Here is a 23,797-nt window from a genome sequence, read left to right on the forward strand (position 1 = left end):
TCATTCTTCTTCTTCCTCCTCTTCTTCTTCTTCTTCTTCTTCTTCTTCTTCTTCTTCTTCTTCTTCTTCTTCTTCTTTTCTGCGATTGCAGCACAAACGTGCCTTTCGGTGTTTGTGGTTTGCAGGGGTAATTTCCTATCGTGTCCTGGTGGGATAATTATCGATCAGACTTTTATAAAATCAATTACGACAGAGAGAGAGAGAGAGAGAGAGGACGGGGATAGAAAGAGAAGTCACATTCCTTGAGTAATATAAGTCTGTCATTCATCTTCTCTCTCTCTCTCTCTCTCTCTCTCTCTCTCTCTCTCTCTCTCTCTCTCTCCAATCGCTTCTTGTGCCTATAATATTCCCTGACGCAATTATCGGTAAAAATATTTAATTATACAGTTATTACTAAAAATGAATAAGTAAAGTGGTTAAGTAATAAACTTGACATCACTCCTTATTTGAAATTCACTTTACCCTTTAATTTTTTAATTATTTATTAATTAATTATTTTACTTATTTGCTGAAGAGTAGCATAGTAATAGGTGTGATTTTCTGCCTCTCATACGGAGAGAGAGAGAGAGAGAGAGAGAGAGAGAGAGAGAGAGAGCCAACAAACACCTATCTAGCCCGGAAGGATCGTATCACAAATTGTTTCTCCTTTTTATGTGGCAAGTCAAATCACTAATTAGAGCGCGCAGGCACGTAATTATCACACCTCCGTACGCAATCGCCGATCGCTACCGCCATTAGACTAATAGACACAACTCACTGCGGTTTGAGGCAACTCAGATATACGAGAGTTTCAGGTTTTTTTTTTTTTTTTTTTTTTTTTTTTGTTTTTTTTTTTTTTTTTTTTTTTTTTTTTTTTTTTTTTTTTTTTTTTTACCGGAGTAGAGGAATTACAGAAGAATTACTGAGGAATTCTGCCAGAAGTAGTCGTCATTAACAGCTTCCGCCTGCTATAGAATGGTCGATGGATGTGTTTTGAGAAGGGTAAATTCTCTCTCTCTCTCTCTCTCTCTCTCTCTCTCTCTCTCTCTCTCTCTCTCTCTCATATCAATTCTCTCTCACATATCAATTCTCTCCTCCTGCAGTCCTGTACCCTTCCTTTTAACATTAATGATAAACCAACCTCTCTCTCTCTCTCTCTCTCTCTCTCTCTCTCTCTCTCTCTCTCTCTCTCTCTCCTCCTCCTCCTCCTATACCCTCCCTTTTAGCATTGATAATAACATTCTCTTCTCTCTCTCTCTCTCTCTCTCTCTCTCTCTCTGTAGAAATTCTCAAAGTATGCTTGTAAAACCAGTGCTACTAAGGAATTTAGTGACTAATAATGACACTGGCTGTTTTTATCTAGTTGTGGAAACTTTTCTGATCTTACCGTTGATGATGACGCTTCATCAAACCGTATCTCATAAGAGTAGCTTTTAAATATTTCAACTATCAGAGGGTGATATATCAACTGTGAATTCAACTATCAGAGGGTGATATATCAACTGTGAATTCCTAATCTATAGGTAAGGTTACCAGATTTCTTAGTGATATACGCATCTTGCGTGATGTGTTTCAAAAATATTCTTTTCCTTGTATTTTGGACTTCAGTTTTGTTAAAATAGTCTTACTTGTTACACATATTTTGCTAATGATAATTAGATTACAAGTAGCAAAGAAAAAGTACATTCATTGTTATTTACATACCTTTGTAGCATGGAGTTATTTTCCCAGATTTATTCCTTTTCAATAACGGTCATAATTTAACTTTTGTGTAATATTTCCTCTTCATCTGATTATAGTTGTTATTGTTTGCAATATAAATGCATTCGTAACATATTAAAAAATTCACTGAACGTACACTTGACGTTTCTACAGATTAAAGTGCCTTAATAAAAAAAAAAAAAAAGGATGAAGTTAGCATTGAAGAAAGAGATACGAGTAATGTTAAATAGTTATCCAAATATAGCAAAAAAATAAAGTCTGTGAGACACCAGCAAATAAAAAAAAAATTGTGAACACCCAGAAGGTAAATGAAATATTATACCCTCAAGCATAGGAAATCAAACCCACAACTGTTAAAAGCCAAGGTAAAGATTATGTGGCTCAACTCGAGGTTTTGAAAAATTGGTTCTATGGGCACCACGCTGATTAAGGTAAATTCATGTGTCACTAAACAGGTAACCAAGAGATACAGAACCAATCTTTTTATTAGATATTTTTTATGCGTTTTCTAGAGAGGTCTTTATTTGTCATTATGTAAATTGGTACCATATTTGGTTCGGGCCCGAGATTGTTTATTAAGTAACATCCAGTAACGAAAATGTGAAAATAATATTGGGTTTTGCAGTGTTAATAATGGTTAGATTTATACATCGCATACTTAGCGGAGATTTTGGGTCGTGTAGCTGGGTCGAATTTTCCTATGTCTTAAGTCAAAACGCACTGTACTTATTGATACCTCTCTCTCTCTCTCTCTCTCTCTCTCTCTCTCTCTCTCTCTCTCTCTCTCTCTCTTACACACACACACACACACACACACACTATTTTAAGATCTTAATTCTAAAATTAAAGGCTGCTTAAACCTTATGCAAGGTATACCAAGAGATCCTCGTCCATTTTGTATTATTTACAATGAAAAATTTTTATTGCCATTATTTTGTCAATAATTACTTGTTTCTTTATTGTGATATTTTTACCTTTTCTGTTTCTGATTCTCTCAAAATCATTTTCAGGAGTGTCAGCGAGTGCCAGTATGGAGTGCATGTAAGCTCTCGTTTGAGATGGGATGGTTATCCCTGAAAACGGTAACTAATATTTTGGCCCTTTCTTTTGATTTTGTAATATTTTATATTTTATATTGATTTGTAATATTTTGATATTTTATATCTTCTATTGATTTGTAATAGTTTGATATTTTATTTTTTCTATTGATTTGTAATATTTTAATATTTTATATTTCCTATTGATTTGTAATATTTCGATATTTTATATTTTCTATTGATTTGTAATATTTTATACGATTTACAACAGATACCAGCTACGTACTGAACATTTCGTACTGCCATACATTACATTCACTTCGCTTTTTAGTTTTATTAACGGTAACGGCGATCGGCTGGATGTTGTATGTTTTATTTAGCCATATATTGGGAGAGAATGTATCATTTGTAATTTCTCGGTTGCTAATAAAGATCGGATGGTTCACAGAAGGCAGGGAACTCGGTTTACGCTACTTAGGAGAATGCTTCAAAGACCTGTAAATTCTTGACGTTTGAAATTTATACCATATGAACTAACCCTACGAGTTTTTAGCATTGGTTACCTGAAGGATGTTATTCTCACGCACCAGTAATGAATATGTTTTTTTTTTGTTTTTCTACTTATGCGTTGTGCTTTATTTTAATGAAATATTTCCACTAATATTGTTGGGACGTTGCGATCTGTAGCGTCAACAATGTAATAAGTTGTGAATGGTCACTTCCAGAATGCGGAATTCTCTCCCCCTCCTCTTTGTTTCTTATGAAATTTGTTTATTATAAAATGATCAAGTGATTTCATCATAATAAAAATTTATTAGGAACTTATATTCAGCTCTGGAGATTTTCCAGCATCTGCTTTATATTTGAGAAAATGCTGCTTGTTCCACATGCGATAAACATGGGGAATTATAATGAATTTTATAATAATTTTATGTATACACTGCCGCTTATTGACAGTCTTGTTAAGGAAGGGTTACATAGGTTTCTCTCTCTCTCTCTCTCTCTTCTCTCTCTCTCTCTCTCTCTCTCTCTCTCTCTCTTCGAGAACCACATGCATGCTTGATGTTGGTGCACAAGCAAGCAGAAGGCCAGAAATATTTATGCCACCGATCATTTCTTATGCACAGCTCCATTGTTCGTTGATTGATCGCAATATTTACGGGCGCTGCAGTGAGCGTTTGTCGAGTGATTTTTGAGTGATTGATTGGCGTTTTTATGGCGTCACAAAGAGCTGTTGTGATGTCTTGAAAGGTGACACGCCTGGTAATCTCCGTTTTTTCCCCCGTTCTAAGGTTACAGCGATAAATCGCCGCGACTGAGAGCGATTTTGATGGAGCACTCCATAAAGCAAGAATTCTCTCATATAGAATATAATATCGATTCGCTGCGTATAATGTTTCCGACACTTAGAGCGTTCAATTCGCCAATAACCAAAGGTATAGATATAGATATATATCTGTTCGCTCATAGAGCACCTTTATCCGTCGTACTGTTGCATTAGAGGTGACGTTGCATTTCATGGGTCGTTTGTGCAGCATTGCCATGAAAATGGATCTCATTTATGGCTTCGCTTTCTTCCTCGGTCGTGTCATGTCTAGAGGTGACGCTGCTCGGGTGTAGTTTGCGGTCGTAGTGTCATATATGCGCTTTTGTCTCAATGTACTATTGCAGTTCTAGTTGGAAATGAGACAACATTAGCTATCAGTAGCCTACTCTCTCTCTCTCTCTCTCTCTCTCTCTCTCTCTCTCTCTCTCTCTCTCTCTCTCTGTCGAATTCCGTTTAATCTTTACGTTTTCTAACTCGTGATGGGTTTCCTTGTTCTCCTAAGAATTGAGTCTCTCTCTCTCTCTCTCTCTCTCTCTCTCTCTCTCTCTCTCTCTCTCTCTCTCGTTTAAACAAATCACATGCTTTTTAAATAGTTATTGATATCTATATATGTTTATTTACAAATTCATTGATTTGTCTCTCTTTTTCTTTTTTAATAACTGTCTCTTCTTTCAGTATTTCCTGTTATCTTCTGTAAACTCTTTTTTTTTATTTTTGTATATTTTTTTTCTTCAAATGATCACCATATTCTTTGGTGACCTTAAATTTCAAGTCAGTGGACCCTGTAGGCTTGTACCACTTGAATTGGGTTTTATTTTTCTTCTGAATAATAATAATAATAATAATATAATAATAAATAATAATAATATAATATAATAATAATAATAATAATAATAATAACTATAATAATAATAATAAAGCCAGTAACTACAGGCCTATCACCTGCCTACCAACAATGTGGAAGTTACTAACAGGTATCATCAGTGAAAGGTTATACAACTACCTAGCGGAGACAAACACCATCCCCCCACAAACAGAAATGCTGCAGAAGGAAGTGTAGGGGCTCAAAAGACCAGCTCCTGATAGACAAAATGGTAATGAAGAACAGTAGGAGAAGGAAAACCAACCTAAGCATGGCATGGATTGACTATAAGAAAGCCTTCGACATGATACCACATATATGGCTAATAGAATACCTGAAAATATATGGGGCAGAGGAAAACACCATCAGCTTCCTCAAAAATACAATGCGCAACTGGAATACAATAATTAAAGCTCTGGAATAAGACTAGCAGAGGTTAATATCAGGAGAGGGATCTTCCAGGGCGACTCACTGTCCCCACTACTCTTCACAGTAGCCGTGGTTCCCATGACAAAAGTACTGCAGAAGATGAATGCTGGGTACCAACTCAAGAAAAGAAGCAACAGAATTAACCATCTGATGTTCATGAACGACATCAAGCTGTATGTAGAGCATCAAGGAAATAGATACCCTAATCCAGACTGTAAGGATTGTATCTGGGGACATCAGGATGGAGTTTGGAATAGAAAAATGTGCCTTAGTCAACATACAAAGGGCAAAGTAACAAGGCTGAAGGGATAAAGTTACCAGATGGGAGCAACATCAACACATAGATGAGACGGGATACAAATACCTGGGAATAATGGAATGAGGGGATATAAAACACCAAGAGGTGAAGGACACGATCAGGAAAGAATATATGCAGAGACTCAAGGCGATACTCAAGTCAAAACTCAACGCCGAAATATGATAAAAGCCATAAACACATGGCAGTGCCAGTAATCATATACAGCGAGGGAATAGTGGAATGGACGAAGGCAGAACTCCGCAGCATAGATCAAGAAAAACCAGGAACATATGACAATACACAAGCACTACACCCAAGAGCAAATACGGGACAGGCTATACATAACACGAAAGGAAGGAGGGAGAGGACTACAAAGTATAGAGGACTGCGTCAACACCGAGAAACAGAGCACTGGGGCAATATCTGAAAACCAGTGAAGACGAGTGGCTAAAGAGTGCATGGGCAAGAAGGACTAATAAAAGTAGACGAAGACCAGAAATATACAGAGACAGGAGAATGACAGACAGAATAGAGGACTGGCACAACAAACCAATGCACGGACAATACATGAGACAGACTAAAGAACTAGGCCAGCGATGACACGTGGCAATGGCTACAGAGGGGAGAGCTAAAGAAGGAAACTGAAGGAATGATAACAGCGGCACAAGATCAGGCCCTAAGAAACCAGATATGTTCAAAGAACGATAGATGGAAATAACATCTCTCCCCATAATGTAGGAAGTTACAATACGAAAAATGAAACCATAAATAACATAGCAAGCGAATGTCCGGCAATTGCACAGAACCAGTACAAAAGAGGCATGATTCAGTGGCAAAAGCCCTCCACTGGAGCCTGTGCAAGAAACATCAGCTACCTCGCAGTAATAAGTGGTACGAGCACAAACCTAAAAGAGTGATAGAAAACGATCAGGCAAAGATCCTCTGGGACTATGTATTAGAACAGATAGGGTGATACGTGCAAATAGACCAGAACGTGACGTTGATTGACAAATCAGAGAAAGTATCACTCATTGATGTCGCAATACCATGGGATACCAAAGTTGAAGAGAAAGAGAGGGAAAAATGGATAAGTATCAAGACCTGAAAATAGAAATAAGAAGGATATGGGATATGCCAGTGGAAATTGTACCCATAATCATAGGAACACTAAGCACAATCCCAAGATCCCTGAAAATTAATCTAGAAGAACTAGAGGTTGAAGTGACTCCAGGACTCATGCAGAAGAGTGTGATCCTAGAAACGGCGCACATAGTAAGAAAAGTGATGGACTCCTAAGGAGGCAGGATGCAACCCGGAACCCCCACTATAAATACCACCCAGTCGAATTGGAGGGCTGTGATAGAGCAAAAAAAAAAAAAAATAATAATAATAATAATAATAATAATAATAATAATAATTTGTAGGAAATGCCATACCTCTGGAAGAGTTTATATGACCGGTTTGTATTCTTGCGTGTGTTATGTTTAAAGCACTTGAATCAGTTCAGTGATGAATAAAAACCTTATATTTTTTTCATATTCCAAAAATGCTTCTGGGATTTTCTATTTCTATGCTTGACGTAGTTATTTTCCCATGGTACTGAGTGTTTATTGCTTAGTCGGGTCATCACTTCACTGAAAGTATTCTCACTTTAACAATCTCGTTTTTCACATTTTCACGGGAGCAATTAAGTGTCCGTAACGTCGGCAATCATACGAAAATAATCGTGTTTTGGATTTGGTAGTAATTATACGGTAAACAGAACGGAAGGGTTTAGCTTTCAAAGAAGGTTTTTTTTTTCTAGCTGGATCAAAATGAAGAGTTTTGTTCGTTCGTGGTACTTCACTATATAACTATCGTTACCTGTCTTTGTTTTGGTTGGAATTCAATAGTCTAGGTGTGGGTCCATTTTAATAGTTCCTCTGACCCTGTTAATTTTTGGAGTGCCTATTGTAGATGAGATATATGTGGATTGGATAAGAAGCAAATACTCTATGCATTGGGTGCTGTTTACACTTGTGTTGTTTATGCAAGCTCCTACGCAGTGACAGAGCTTCCTTAAATATCGTCTAACGAGGTCTCCTTAATATTGTATTGGTGGTTACTCAATTTCTCATAGCCAGCAATCATTAAGGGTTACATTTTATCCTCCCTTGGACGCAAACGTGATTTCGTTTTCGAATCGGTGTCTCAAGAAGATTTCTGAGTGATTGTATTGTTAAAATTCTTAAGAGGAAACAGTTGGAAAGTAATAAAGTCAATTTTGGACTCCTAACTTGAGCCTTCTCGTGTGGCATTTTTGAAATCAGAAACAAATTGTGTTTTGAATTTCATCGAAAAGATATTAATATAAAGTGACGGTTGTCAGCTTGACAAAAATTTATTTTGGTGCAATGAAAATAAATGCAAAAGTTTAGCAGTCCATGGTATTTTAACCTCTCTCTCTCTCTCTCTCTCTCTCTCTCTCTCTCTCTCTCTCTCTCTCTCTCTCTTTTATAATCTTTTCATTTTCTTATCTGTCAGACCGTACAGAATGTCCAAACTCATGAAGGGCTTTCTTGCCCTCCCAAAAATTGAGTCTCTCTCTCTCTCTCTCTCTCTCTCTCTCTCTCTCTAAGCAGTTCTGTTCAGTCTGTTAAAACCAGAGGGAAATGATGATGAAATTTTCTCTTGCAGTCTTTCGAAATGACAAATTGGCTGTCGAAATTGTGCTCTCCTTGAGTTCGAAATAGGGCAAACAATATCCCGTCATAAAGATAAAATAGGAATAAATAACAAATAATTGAAGGAAAGAAGTTAATGACTGCTAGTCCACATGCTGTTCATTACAAGAAATATATCTGGTGACATGACCGGCCTCAGATTTATGACTCTGTTATACTGGAGTTTCTGAATTACGGAGTCGCTATACTGAATGATTTTTGCACTTACGCACAGGATGTAAAGTTTCTCTCTCTCTCTCTCTCTCTCTCTCTCTCTCTCTCTCTCTCTCTCTCTCTCTCTCTCAGCTCACGAGACCTTCGTGAACTTAAGAAAACATCATATTAGACACCTTCCATTTAATCTTCATAGCTTTGAGCTACGTTTGTAACAATCGCAAATCGAAACGTACTTTTGATTTCTATTTTACTTTTACAAAGTTTGAGATAAATGGTATATAAATAAAAGTATTTGTCCGCAATCGCTAAGTTAAGCTAGAATTCATTGCCAAGAGTTAAAACAAAATTTGTATCCAGTGGTAAATCTCTGGAAAGAAATCTTCTATCCAAATACTGAGAAAATTTTTTTATCTAGTTTTGCAATCCGGGTATGTTTGTAGTCACAAGGAAAAAAACAGAAATCCAGGATTTACAAAATAGAATATTATCTCTAGAGATCAGAACAAATTTCGCTCCAAATTCGCTTGGGAAAATTTACTTCGGAAAATGAAAAAGTTTGTTTCCCAGAAATTTTTAAGATAAATATTGAAATAAATTTGGACGTACGGAAATTGCACTGGAACTATAAATGTGTGAAGCATATAATTGATTAAAACTTACTGAACGGGATAGATGAAAATATAAAGCACTGAGCTTGGAACAAGACTACATTTTCCAAATTTGTGTTAGACTCTTCAGAAGCCTAAATAAATCTAGTGTCCTTAATGTACGAATAAAATTAATTCGAGAAAATCATAATATAAATTTTTTGTGTGTGTTGAGGTGGGGGATGAGATGAATATCAGACTTAAAATAAATACAAAGACTGAAAACAAAGCACAATTGCTAGAATACTTAAAAGACACAAAATTCACGGAAAGTAAAATGAAGTTCGATTTCAAAAAAAAAAAAAAAAAAAAAAAAAAAAAACAAAAAAAAAAAAAAAAAAAAAAAAAAAAAAAAAAAAAAAAAAAACAGAAGAAGAAGAAGTGAAGAGTAAGAAGAAAGCGTAATCGCAAGACCGTGGACGCAAAACCCAGCTCTCAGGATATGGAAGGAAAGCGTCGCCCCTCATTGGCCGGAATGAAACGCAATATCCCACCGCGGCGTCATCCGAACATAGTTATCGAAGATGACGATGGCGACGACGTTTTCCCAAATACATTATATACGTGTTCGTTGTATTTCCGGAATGATATTTCGTTGCCTTCTATGTCTTCGCGTTCGGTGATTGGCGCGATCAGTTTTCGGGAGTATAAAGCGTCTAAATGGCGTTTTGGAGCGGTTGCAAAGTAGGATTATATTATATTCGCTGGTGTGTATTGTATTGTTTTGCTTATCCTGTTCTCTCGTTTTCTATGCAGGTGTACCGGGCTGAATTTGGTTGGGAAATTGAATCCACCGTTTTAACTTGTTTTATGGGCCTTCATTTTTGTGTGTTTATAGAAGTATATATTATATAAATACACTGTATATATATACACACACACACACACACACACATATATATATATATATCATATATAAATACATTTATTATATACAGATATATATACAAATATCTATCTATCTATCTATCTATCTATATATATATATATAGATTTTATATATATATATATAAATATCTATATATATATATAGATAGATGATAGATAGATAGATATTTGTATATATATATATATATATATATATATGTAAATGTGCACACTTTTAATCTTACTGACAAGAAAACGTGATTTACATGTCACGTGTTTACCACGGGGAAAATGAAACACTTCGTGTATTTTCTGACCGGTTTCGACTAATCTGAGCCATTTTCAAAGGACTGATAAACACTGGAAGGAATTTACCATTTATTTTCTCTTATATATATAATATATATATATATATATATATATATATATATAAATTATTTAGAATATATTCATTCATTCATTTATTTGTCTATACAGGGTGTCCGTAAAGTACCAGCGCCATTTCAAGTATTTATTACTCAGAATGGTGCTGGGACTTTATAGGACACCCTGTATATCTATATTTATTTATTCATTTATTTCTGTGTGTGGGAACACATGCGTATGTAGAAATACTACATCAAATATTTGTCATAATTTTTGCGAAAACATCATTCCATTTCCAAGCTGTGAGGGGAGGATTTTGGAAAGTTGTATTTTTTTTTTTTTTACGTTTGTCAGTTATATGCGAGAAAACTCAACAAATATTTCTCATGCAATTTTCGATGCAAATGTACAAAATGGCAGGGCTGGCTTGCGACATTGTCAGCAAAACACAGAGTTACCCGGTAAACAAATTTATTTTCCCCTGTCATTTCAACCCTGCAATTCCCTTTATATCCCTCATTATTTGCCGTTGCAGAGTGAATGTCGGAGATGAATGTGAGAATTGAAATTGTATCTCGGATTAACAACTATTCGTCAGATCAAATTCTCACAAATTGTCAGGTGGCACCGCATTTTCCTTCTTCCATATGCGTTTCATGGATATATATATATGTATATATATATATATATATATATATATATATATATATATATATATATATATACATATGCACTCTAAGTAATAGGATACGATACGTGAAATTGAAGAAAGGGCAATTAAAAACAAACTTTACTCGGAAAACCGTATATTTATGCTGTTGGATATATATAAATATATATATATGATATATATATATATATATATATACATATATATATATATATGTATATATATATATTATATATATATATACACACACTATATATACACTATATATATAATATATATATATATATATATATATATATATATATGTATATATATATATATATATATATATATAGAGAGAGAGAGAGAGAGAGAGAGGAGAGAGAGAGAGAGAGAGAGAGAAGAAGTGTAAAATTTGTGATGGCAAATGTTTGCAAGGTCTGTGGTTCGATCTTCTGACTCACCAGTGAATGGTTACCACCGTCAGCTTGGAGCCAAAACAAAGGCGCAGAAGAGATTTGCTAAAAGCCGTAAGATTTATAACATTCTGGCGCTGACCCCTGTAAAAATGTAAAAAAAAGACTCGTGTTAAAAGATCGTACATATTTTTGTATTTTATTTTCCGTGTAATGACTTCATTTATACATAAATTTACTTACGTGTACTAAGAGATTTTAAGACAACGAAAAGCAATTACATAAAGATGGATCCACGTAGAGTGAAATAAAAGACTGAAAAGGTAATGCAATATTTCGGTAGCTCTCTGTTTCATTTAATTCTCGAAAGGAATGTTTCATTAATTCGCCGACGTGAAATTGGTTAGTGGTTAAAGCAATTAATGATCGTTTTGTAGCGAGGAAAACCATTTCCTTTCTCCGCAGATGACTATCACATAGAGGAATGTTACAGAATCGTAAATAGTTCCATCGGTGATGTAATTTCGACTGCCATTTTATACTCTCTCTCTCTCTCTCTCTCTCTCTCTCTCTCTCTCTCTCTCTCTCTCTCTCTCTCTCTCTCGAGCACGGTATAAACTCCCTACTTACCATGATTAACGAAAGGATTTGGTCAACCCTCTCTCTCTCTCTCTCTCTCTCTCTCTCTCTCTCTCTCTCTCTAATGATTCTGGTAGTCACGACGCCAGATAATTATTAATTATTCATTCTCTCTCTCTCTCTCTCTCTCTCTCTCTCTCTCTCTCTCTCGCTCTCTCTCAATAGAGCACGGTATAAACTCCATCCAACTACCATGATGAACGAAAGGATTTAGTCAAGCCTCTCTCTCTCTCTCTCTTTCTTTCTTATACAATACAACCCTCATCGTCTCACGATCACGTACGTAATACCAATTACAACAGGATGCAACAATTGACGAGGTCTGTTATGAAAATTGAAGCTTCATTGTAGCACATTTCATCTTTCATAGTTTCCTGTGTTTCATGACAATGGGTTTCGTCGACTCTCTCTCTCTCTCTCTCTCTCTCTCTCTCTCTCTCTCTCCTCTCTCTCTCCTCTCTCTCTCTCTCTCAACAATAATATTGGTGAAACATCCTGATATCCCACATCTTCAATGCAACATACAATTATTCAGTCTATTTTTATTTCATTATTCATATAATCGTTCATACATCTCTCCGGCGCTTGGTCTTCAAGACCTAAATTTCATAATCAATTAATCAATCAATACATCTCTCTCTCTCTCTCTCTCTCTCTCTCTCTCTCTCTCTCTCTCTCTAATATATATGTATTATAATTCACTAACTCTCATTCATTAAAAATTTTCCAAATGGTTTGTAACTTAGTCCGAAGAACACCAGTGTATTGGAAACTTCAGAGTATTGAAATGTAGTGGAGAACTCTCTCTCTCTCTCTCTCTCTCTCTCTGTGTGTGTGTGTGTGTGTGCGTGTTTGTGCGTAATTTTCATCCTTAAAGTTATCTTAAAATATTCATCTCTCTCTCTCTCTCTCTCTCTCTCTCTCTCTCTCTCTCTCTATGTGTGTGTGTGTGTTTGTGCGTAATTTTCATCCTTAAAGTTATCTTAAAATATTCATCTCTCTCTCTCTCTCTCTCTCTCTCTCTCTCTCTCTCTCTCTCTCTATGTTTGTGTGTAGAAATTCTAAATTTATCGTTAAGCTTCATCCGTTAAAGTTATCTTCAAATTTAAGATAGGCCAGTAATTTAAATGTATTGAAGATTCTCTCTCTCTCTCTCTCTCTCCTCTCTCTCTCTCTCTCTCTCTCTCTTCTCAGTAGAAGTTCCAAATTTATCGTTGTTTCATCCCTCAAGTTATCTTACAATTTTTGTAGTTCGGATATCCATGACAGGTGGTGTTGCATTTGTCATTTTGAAACCACGATACGTAGTAGCCATCTTTGGTAAAAATAAAACAAAAAACAAATAAAAATATCATTGGCCAAAGAGGCAAGCGCGCGTGCGTGTGGTCTCCACCAGAACTTAACCCGGATAACTCCAATGACGGATGGAATTTTAATTATGGGTTACAACGCGGCTGTTAGTGGCCAGCCTTTAACCTCAAGAGGCCTAGAACTATTTCTCATTCCTGCAGGCGCGTCGCGCCCCTCTTCCCTTACCCCTATTATCATTATTATCATCATCGTCAATGAATACCTGGAGTAGGACCTACTGCTGTCATGGCTGCTCCCTCACAGGGTGTCTCACTCCAATATGGAGTCCGGAGTCTTGTGGCATCTTAATAAATTGAACGGTCTCATTGTGGCTTGTTGTCGCTTGTGTATTGGTTTGGTGGCGATGACTTTTTATGGCGACATTGGTTTTGGTGGTCATGTTATGGGAATGGGTAATTGGGTGACGAGGAATTTGTGGGGGTAACCCGATAATGACGGCACATGGGATTGAGGTTTGATAAGGAATTCGGTGAGAGCCGTATGTTGTTGATGGAGATGATGGTGATGATGATATGGGCACGTATAATCATTAGACATGATAATTTCATAGATATTACCATGTATATACTATATATATATATATATATATATAATATATATATATATATATATATATATATGTAATATATATATAATTAATATTATATATATATATATAATCAATAGAAGGATCCACAGTAATATTCTTGTTTATCCAGATGAAATATATTTTTTGTAAATATTTCCACAAATATATTTCATCTGGATAAACAAGAATATTACTGTGGATCCTTCTATTGATTTCTTGGAAGCACGATACGGTGTTTTTATATTCTATATATATATATATATATATATATATATATATATATATATAAAATATATAAATATATATATATATGTATATATATACATACATACATACTCGTAGTTATAGTATAACTAGCAGTAGTGCTTTAACAGCTACGAAATAGTCATCGCTAGGTTAATTTTATTATTTTCACTTACATTTTAAGTAGCCTTTTGTTCCTCGTAAATTTCAACTTTAAAATTAATTTACTTTGTATGTCTTATATAAAATTAATTTACTTTACATGTCTTATATGCTTTATAACCTCCTTTTCCCATGTCACCAGACTCTTTTGCTTTCATGAACTAGTTATACATGTTCCGGTGATAGAACATCTTTGCTAATGTCTTTTTATTCTGAGGAAAGGTGAGAACTGGTTATTTTTTATTCAAAGATCTTGATACATTGTTTTATTTTCGTTGCACTTCCATCTCGTATTTAAATTTTTTTTACAGGAGTCATTTCAAATTTACTCTTGTAAGTCTTAATAAGGTATGAAGGTACAGTTTGCTAATGTTGTAACGTAATGATATCATTATTTACAAGTTAGGAAAGATTTTGACTTGCTCGTGGAGTAAGCCTACAAACAACTTTGTTTTTGTTATAATTGTTGTCGTTGTTCTTGTTCTTGTTGGGGGGTAGGAAAGGCCTGTTGACGAGTCTAAAGAATGTCTGAAAATGGTGTTTGCGTTGAATTAAAGATGTAGGAATTTTAGAATTGAATATTTATTATTTGTTTACTAGAATGGAAATGTAAAAAATAAATCATGTTCATGTTAAGTATTACAGAAAAATTATTCCTAATATAATATATCCTATTTATTTGAATTTTCGTTGGTGGAACAACACACTATTGGGCCGTAGATTTTAGCACGTTAACATTTCCTTTAAAAGTTAGGAATATATTGTTTACAACTTATGCGAGAGGGGAAAATCTTGCACGCGTCCCGAGTAAGCTGTAGGTCGGATCAGGCCTCGTTGTTTAACAAACTGAAAATAATGATCTGATGAAAGAACTATTTTTTTTAACAAGTACGGAATGATGTTAGATTTAGCTTTTTGAAATTTATCTCCACACATTAGAAAAGTCAATGAGACACAAATAATATAATCATTAATAATACCATTTATTTCAGCTCAGAACGATGTACAGAGATGAACAATTTAGAAAAAATACAGTACACAGAATTAAGATAAACGGGATAAGAAGATGTAATAATGAACCTTTACAACCAAACTGTTGTTTAGAATAATAATAATAATAATAATGATAGCAACCTTTATTGCAGCTCAGGGCCAAATTCAAAGATAAGAGTTGTGGAAACGAGGTAAGAAGTTATAATAAACTGCTTCAACCGAACAGTTGCCTAGAGAAGGATATAATAATAATAATAATAATAATAATAATACTTTTAATAACAATAATACGCAGCTGACGCAGCAGAACTACTTTTAATAAAACATGTTTAAAAGAGGGTTTACTCCGCAGCATACAATCAAAAATAATAATAATAATAATAATAATAATAATAATAATAATAATAATAATAGTGTTGAAGAAGACTTTTATTGAGGACTAGGAGAGATTCTTCACCGACCTCGAGTCTTGGTCGGACTGAGCTGCTGCTGTTGATGATTGCATGGTCTGCAATGACATCCTGGGATTATCTTAGGTTTATCTTGGGGGAGGATCTCCGGCGCTTATCTCCAGCCTGATCTCTTTTGATATCAGAGATATATTGCGGTGTGTTTTTTTTTCTTTTCTTTTTTTCTTATTTTTTCCTCTATTTTCGTGTTCTGTTTAACTTTGCCGATGCGAGAAAATTATTGTTCTCTCTCTCTCTCTCTCTCTCTCTCTCTCTCTCTCTCTCTCTCTCCAAATATCTTTTAACATCTGTTATGAAAATTCACTTATTCATCTTATGTCCCTTTGCATACTGATCGCACATTGTATGATAGCATATTCTCTCTCTCTCTCTCTCTCTCTCTCTCTCTCTTCTTGTATATATCGTCCTTATAGGCTTTATTTATCTATTTTTTCCGAAGTTTTTTTTCTCTTTTCTTTTGTGCAGGAAGGCCAGAAATAATCTTTGATATCAGAAAGATAATTGTAACAAAAGAAGAAAAAAAAAGGAGAGAAGGAGAGCTTAATCCTCCCCTCTCCTTAAGGGAGCTATGAACCCGCTTCTTGGAAGACGGAATGTTATATGCAAGACCTGTATAGGGTTATACAGATAAACGGAAACCACGGAAACCGACCTTCAGGTGGTATCATTGTTAAGATGAGATTCAAAATACCTCTTTTTAAATCAAATAAGAAGAATAAGCCTCTAAACATTAAGAACCCCACCATTAAGTACCCCTTTCTCAAGGAGGGTAAATTCAATTTACTATAATCTTACATCTCAATCTGTAACACCTTGATAGGTGATAGAAATTCATTTCTCGATGTGGTTCGGATCCCACAATAAGCTGCAGGTCCCGTTGCTAAGTTACCAATTGGTTCCTAGCCACGTAAAAGTATCTAATCCTTCGGGCCAGCCCTAGGAGAGCTACTGATCGCTTCAGTTTTCTGGTTAAACTAAGATATAGTCAGTTTTAAGACCTTGAGACTATGGTGGCCAGATTTGATCTGGTGGTAGCTAAACATATTATTTTGTGTAGGGAAGAATAAAAAAACTCCTATGCCGGTTCCTTATAAATGGAAAGCCCCCATACCTCTCTCCCCACCCCGCCTAGATTGTATTTTATATTTTTATAATGAAAATTTATTAACGTATTGTCTTTGTAGGTTTACGTGATCTTGCTTGCCACCTATCAGCAATCTTAAACACACACACACACACACACACACACACACACATATATATATATATATATATATATATATATATATGTATGTATGTATACATATATAGTATACATATATAAGTGTGTGTGTGTTTACATGTATGTTACGTGTGTTCACATACATGCATACACACATCCGCGAATAGGAAAGCACACGACAAGAGGACAGTTCTCCAGATTCCTACCTTATTACCTTAAAGAGAGAGAGAGAGAGAGAGAGAGAGAGAGTTACTGCCATCGATTGGAATTTTTTTTTTACAGTAATTGTAATATTTGAGTAATAACACAGTCGGATATATTTATTCGTTGATTCCAATTTAGATAATGATGAAATCCTCCCCAAATATTATACAGGTAATGGGGGAATAATTGGGCGTCGGTAGTTTTATTTAGAGGTGGAAGGAAAATACACATTAGATGAGGCACACAGCGTCCTCTCTCTCTCTCTCTCTCTCTCTCTCTCTCTCTCTCTCTCTCTCTCTGCTGCATTACGTTATTATAAACTTTCTCTTTCTCTTATTATATATCCTCAGATTGCCCGATCGTCTCTCCTCGGCATTATAATCTCTCTCTCTCTCTCTCTCTCTCTCTCTCTCTCTCTCTCTCATTTACACGAGCAAGAAATTCAATTCCGTGTCTGGTCGTAATTGTCTCTTATCTCCGCAAGCACGTGATTCGATATATGATACTGGTGACCTAATCAGATAACTGGCCAAACATTTTCTCTCGTATAGTTTTTGGTCGTCTCTTTCATTTATTTATTTGTTGTTTTTTTCTTCTTTTCATTCTCGTGTTATGACCGCTGATTTTTGGCTTTGGTAAATGCTACCATTTTGTATTTTTATCTTTTCTTATTTGGAGGGTTTTCGTGTGCCCGAATTATCTGTCTCCTTTTTTTATATGCAACTTTTATTATTTCACCTTCACAGATAAAACTATTCCATCTTTTAATGAGTGCGCTGACTTGCAAGTCCGAAGAAGGTATTAGGAAATTTTTCACTAATCCAGTCTCATTATGTTATTTTTATTATTTATTTATTTACTTATTTATTTTTTAAGTTATTGTCAAGATTATGTTCTTAAGTTGCATATACATATATATATATATATATATATATATATATATATATGTATGTATGTATTGTATGTATATATATATCTCTGTGTTAACACCTAATTCTTTTATATATGTTTTATGCCTAAAAAGGTTAATTGGATATCATTCGTTTCTCCTGACTTTGCAGTTTTAGTGATACGTTGTAATTTATATATATATATAATTTATATATTATTATATATATATATATATTAATATATATCTATATATAACATATTATATAATTAGATATACATCTTATATATATACTTCTGAAGGTAAAATAGTATATTAATATATTATATATATATATATATATATAGATATATAATATATATATATATATATAGAATAAGAATTTCGAAGAGGCATGTTCCGTATGTGGAAGCCAAGGAGGGATTGATGAAGGGATATTTGAACCAATTCGCCTTTATAGGAGTAAGTTGTGTATGCTGGATGAGAACGAAAGAGAAAAGTTTTACATGTGGATTTGAACTATATGCGCCGTGTCTTTGACATTAAATGAATTGAACAGTTGAGAATAGACGTGATATCTACAAATAGTATTAAGGGTAGGTTGGACTAAGAATGTATCAGAATGCTAGTAAATATTTTAGCCTAGTAGAAAGAGTGGAGAACTGTAGGTTGTAAAAAGAATGCACAAGAATACATAGCAGTCACCGTGAAGATGACGACAAAGAAATAATGGAAAGAAAGTACCTTTTGTATGAATCAAAGAAACACGACAGTAAGCAACATAAAAAGTTATATGGCACAGTGTGCAATCACGCTTCGGTATGCTGCTTTTTAACCTTCTGTGTCGGTGTCTAGTTTTTCTGAAGCATTCTCAACTATGTGATTCAGCTAGTAGAGCATGAATATTGCAGTGGCCTTTGTACTGTGCCTTCCATAGAGTCCCCCTTTTTGTCAGGGGAAACCTCTTAACGTACACACATATGCGTGTATGTATGTATGTATGTTTATATATATATATACACGTGTGTGTGTTTTTATGTATGTAATATATATGTTTATATATATACATATATAATGTATTTATTCATGACAAAAGGGTCTGAATAAATACAGTGGGGTCTGAAATAAATACACACACACACACACAACACACACACACCACACACACACATATATACTATATATATATATATATATATATATATATATATATATATATATATATATATATATATACATACAGAGAGAGAGAGAAGCAGAAACTAGCAAGCCATTTATCTTGTTAATGATTAATTGTACAGGAAAACACTTGCTACCCCCACCATGCTATCGCTGCCGAATAGATCAAGAATAGGGCCGTGCACCGCATTCTACCCCAACACTCGTTGCATTTGTTTAACCATCCGACATTGACAATCATATTCTTCACTATTCCCTGACAAGATGACAATTACATTCTTCGCTATTCCCTAACTCTTGTGTCATTTCACTAAAGCGTTTTATCATCACACGCACATTTTCCAGTTCTGTGCTGCAGGTGATTTCTCATCCAATTGGAGCGCATGCCATACCTGATTTGGAAACCGTAATACAGTTTCTCGTTGTTTTCTTAGGAATATAATAAGTAATAAAATAAATGAAATGCAATATGTGTCAGGGAGGAATTTCCCTCTCTCTCTCTCTCTCTCTCTCTCTCTCTCTCTCTCTCTCTCTCTCTGTATATGTTAAAACGTACAAGTGCATTGTAAATTTCCCTCCCTTTCATACATATCCGTATGAATAGCTAAAACGTTCTTTGTAGTGAATATATAGTAATAAAGAAACGATTATTTCTCTCTCTCTCATACATATCCGTTTGTATGGCTAAAACGTAATTTGTAGTGAATACATAGTGATAAAGACACGATTATCTCTCTCTCTCTCTCTCTCTCTCTGTTTGTCTGTCTGTCTCTTCCTTGCTGATATATAAATCACCTAAAGTTTTGTCAGCAAAACTGATTCACGTGATTTGCTTAAAGGACAAAAAACTTTCAAAAGTATTTCTCTCTCTCTCTCTCTCTCTCTCTCTCTCTCTCTCTCTCTCTCTCTCTCTCTCTCTCTCTCTCTCTCTCTGACAGATAAAACCCACCAGAAGCCTGAGCTGACAAAACTAGGATGAGATAGACAGATAGCTAGAGAGTATATATTGATACTTGATTCTCTCTTACGTAATTTACTGGGCATTACCCGCAATTACTCGTATATTACATTCGTATCGTCATTCCCCCAGTGTAATTGAAGACGGTAATTGGCCTATCTGTATGACATGCCGTAATTCTGGGTCAATTTTGACATTTAGACCGACTCTTATCGCCATCTCGTCAATTTACTTCTTGGGGAGAAGAAAATTGAAGATTGACTTTTGTGTGTACAAGTCTATTATAGATTTTATATACCGCATTTTTCGCGAGTATCCTGCTGACGACAGACAGCTGGTATCCTGCGAGGATATTTTGGCTCAGGACGGACGCGCGCGTGTGGGTATTATTACGTCGTAACGAAGTGCTATTATTTGCGTTGATGCCTCTCATTTGGAAATTCGAAACTCAAAAGGGGCGCCCCCCCTCCAAGAGTACAGGGGTCGTAAAGGAGTAGGGGGAGGCCATTATTACCTCCCGGCGAATCATCCAATCAGTGTAATTAAAGATGGCCCTTTATATTTCAGCTGGACTTCGTCATTATCTCTTTTTCCCGGGCGCCCAACTCCTGTTCTCTCGAAGGAGATTCATTTTTTTTCCCAGAGATTGCAAAGGACCCTTTTTTTTATTATTGCGATTTTTCGGTTAGTAAGTTTCCGAAGGTGTCAAAAACTCGTTGTCTGTCACTTACCAACTGCTGGTTATACCTACTGCCTGGTTGATGTGTTGTGATTACTTCTTGAAGTTTTATGAGAAGTGAAGAAGATGAGGTTTTGCAATAGTGATGATAGTCTAGTCCCTCGGAGGAGGGCAGCGAGGCAGTATTTTTTATATATATATATATATATATATATATATATATATATATATATATATATATATATATATATATATATATGTATATATATATACTATAATATATATATAATACACACACACATACATATTTATATATATATATGTATATACGTGTATATGTGTCTGTAAAATCTAGGTAATGCAGATATATGGTAGAAATTGAGGTATAACCAATAAGTTAGCATATCGCATATCCAAGATGTTTCATTTGTGGATCTTTGTAAGAATTCGATTTTTTCCCTTCTTTTGCCGATAACGGTTATCTTATTAAATATCTATTTAATTAGATTTTATTGCAATATACAAAAACTGCTTAATCGCAGTAGGGGGAGTAGTGCCGTCATTGTACCTAATGCGGTGCACTGTAGGCATTACTTAAGGTTCTTTGCCGCTTTTCTTCGACCCCTAGCTATCCTTTTACTGTACCTCCTTTCATATTCTCTTTCTTCCATCCTACTTTCCACCCTCTCAGAACAATTGTTTCATAGTGGAACTGCTTTGAGGTTTTCCTCCTATTACACCATTCAAACCTTTTACTTTCAATTTCCGTTTAAGCGCTGAATGACCTCATAGGTTCCAGTGCTTGACCTTTGGCCTAGATTGTATATTCAGTTCCAAAAGTGTCCTAGATTGTATATTCAGTTCAAAAAATTTCTTAGATTATATATTCAGTTGAAAAACTGTCCCAGATTGTATATTCAGTTCAAAAACTATTTAAAATTGTCGAGGTAAATGCTTCATAGAATTCCGGTAATGCTGCTGTAAGAAATCCAATATCATTTTCCGAACATAAAAAGGGCTGTTAGAAGTCTGAAAAACGACCAGAGTAAGGGACAGATTCGTAGCATTAGTTTATCAGTCGTAGCTGCGAAAATTCTAAATCCATGCTTACTTCATGTAAAGATTCTATTTGTAACCACTCTGTAGAACAAAATAGTGAGTGCAAAACTTTAATATTTTTTAACTTTCATACCTGTTCCGGCAGAAGTGACAGAATATGACAGAACATTGAAATTTGAAACTCTCAGGGACCATGGTACATGAACAGGTCTATACGCCTTTTACACACAAACGCAACAAGGAAAAAATGCGCCCAAGTTTCTTCGGCGCAATCGAGTTTTCAGTATAGTGCTGTATGAAACTCTCAGCCGCGGCCCATGAAACTTTCAGCCACCGCCCGTTGGTGGCCTGTGTTGTTGCCGCCTACAGCTGTGTCAGACCCTCGATCATGGCCAACTTTAACCTTAAATAAAATAAAAACTACTGAGGCTATAGGGCTGCAATTTGGTTTGTTTGAAGATTGGAGGGTGGATGATCAACATCCCAATTTGCAGCCCTCTGGCCTCAGTAGATCAAGATCTGAGCGCGGACGGAATGACAAAAGGCCATCTCAATACTTTTCTTTTACAGAAAACTAATTTAAACGTGGTTCAGCAAAATAATTCAGTGGGGTTCCTTTTGACTTTTTTCAATATACTTCGCATTGAATTCAAGTTCACCTGGATGATGAGACATCTGTTTGTTCAGTAGTTTTAATGTGCAAAAGAATAAACAAAACAATCTGTCAAAAACGTGGGCTGGTTTTCCCCTAAAGTAGAAATGCTTAAAAAAGTAAGTGTAATATGTAGTTAAATTTGTTATGTCTGTTTTCCTTTTATATCTATAAAAATGCTAGAAGCATTGTAACATTCAAGTAAATAGACACATGCCGATGTTCAGCTCTAGTTAGACGGTTAGTATGTATTTTATAACATGAATAGACTGGGTTGAGGTTGGGTAGCTAAGTCATACTGGCTAGAATGTTTATTGATATGTAGTGAATTCGGACCAGCTGACCCTCCGATCCGTTGTTAGTATTAGTTACATTTATTCCCATTAAAACATTTATTTCACTTCTTGATGTGAACAGTGGAAGGAGAGGAAAAACATTTGAAGGATAATCGGGACGAGAAAGAGAAGAATGAAAGAGAAGGTAGGTAGAGAGAACGGAAGGGGGTTATGTTAGAGAAATGTAGAGCAAAGATAAGTTGAAGGATACGAAGAAGAGGAGGGGAAACGTTTAAAAAAAAAAAGAGCATATACTGCAAAAAACGAGAATGTTTTCGATGATAACTGTGGGAAAGATCAAATGGATGAGAAAGGAGAGTGCACGGATGAGAATAAAAGGTTGATTAAGCAAGAGAAAGTCCCTGATGTCGGGGAAGAAGTTATTTAGGCAAAGTATCGTGTTGTCTAAAGTATTCATGCCATTTGAAACTGTTTGCACTTGTATATTATGATTACTATCTTTTATACTACCCTAGCTATTGTGTGGAGATTGTCTTTTATTCATTTTTTTTCTATCATGTTGTCTCATGTATTTAGATTGTGTATGTTACTGTCTGTATTTTGTGTATTCCATGTATATGGCCCTGGGCTGAAACAAAGGATATTACTATTATTATTATTGATAATACATTCTCTCTCTCTCTCTCTCTCTCTCTCTCTCTCTCTCTCTCTCTCTCTCTCTCTCTCTCTCTTTTC

At 35.2% G+C, this 23,797-nt stretch overlaps 1 long non-coding RNA gene across 1 annotated transcript in view; it reads left to right on the plus strand.

The window, feature by feature from the left end:
* Positions 1–2,709: 2,709 nt before the first annotated feature.
* The window catches only part of LOC135201338 (uncharacterized), a 226,237-nt gene continuing 205,149 nt past the window's right edge, over positions 2,710–23,797 (plus strand). Inside the window, exon 1 of the long non-coding RNA XR_010311506.1 lies at positions 2,710–2,783. This is a non-coding gene — a long non-coding RNA (uncharacterized LOC135201338). The remainder of the gene's footprint in view (positions 2,784–23,797) is intronic.

This window comes from Macrobrachium nipponense, chromosome 28 (genome assembly GCF_015104395.2).
Source record: "Macrobrachium nipponense isolate FS-2020 chromosome 28, ASM1510439v2, whole genome shotgun sequence".
NCBI lineage: Eukaryota > Metazoa > Arthropoda > Malacostraca > Decapoda > Palaemonidae > Macrobrachium > Macrobrachium nipponense.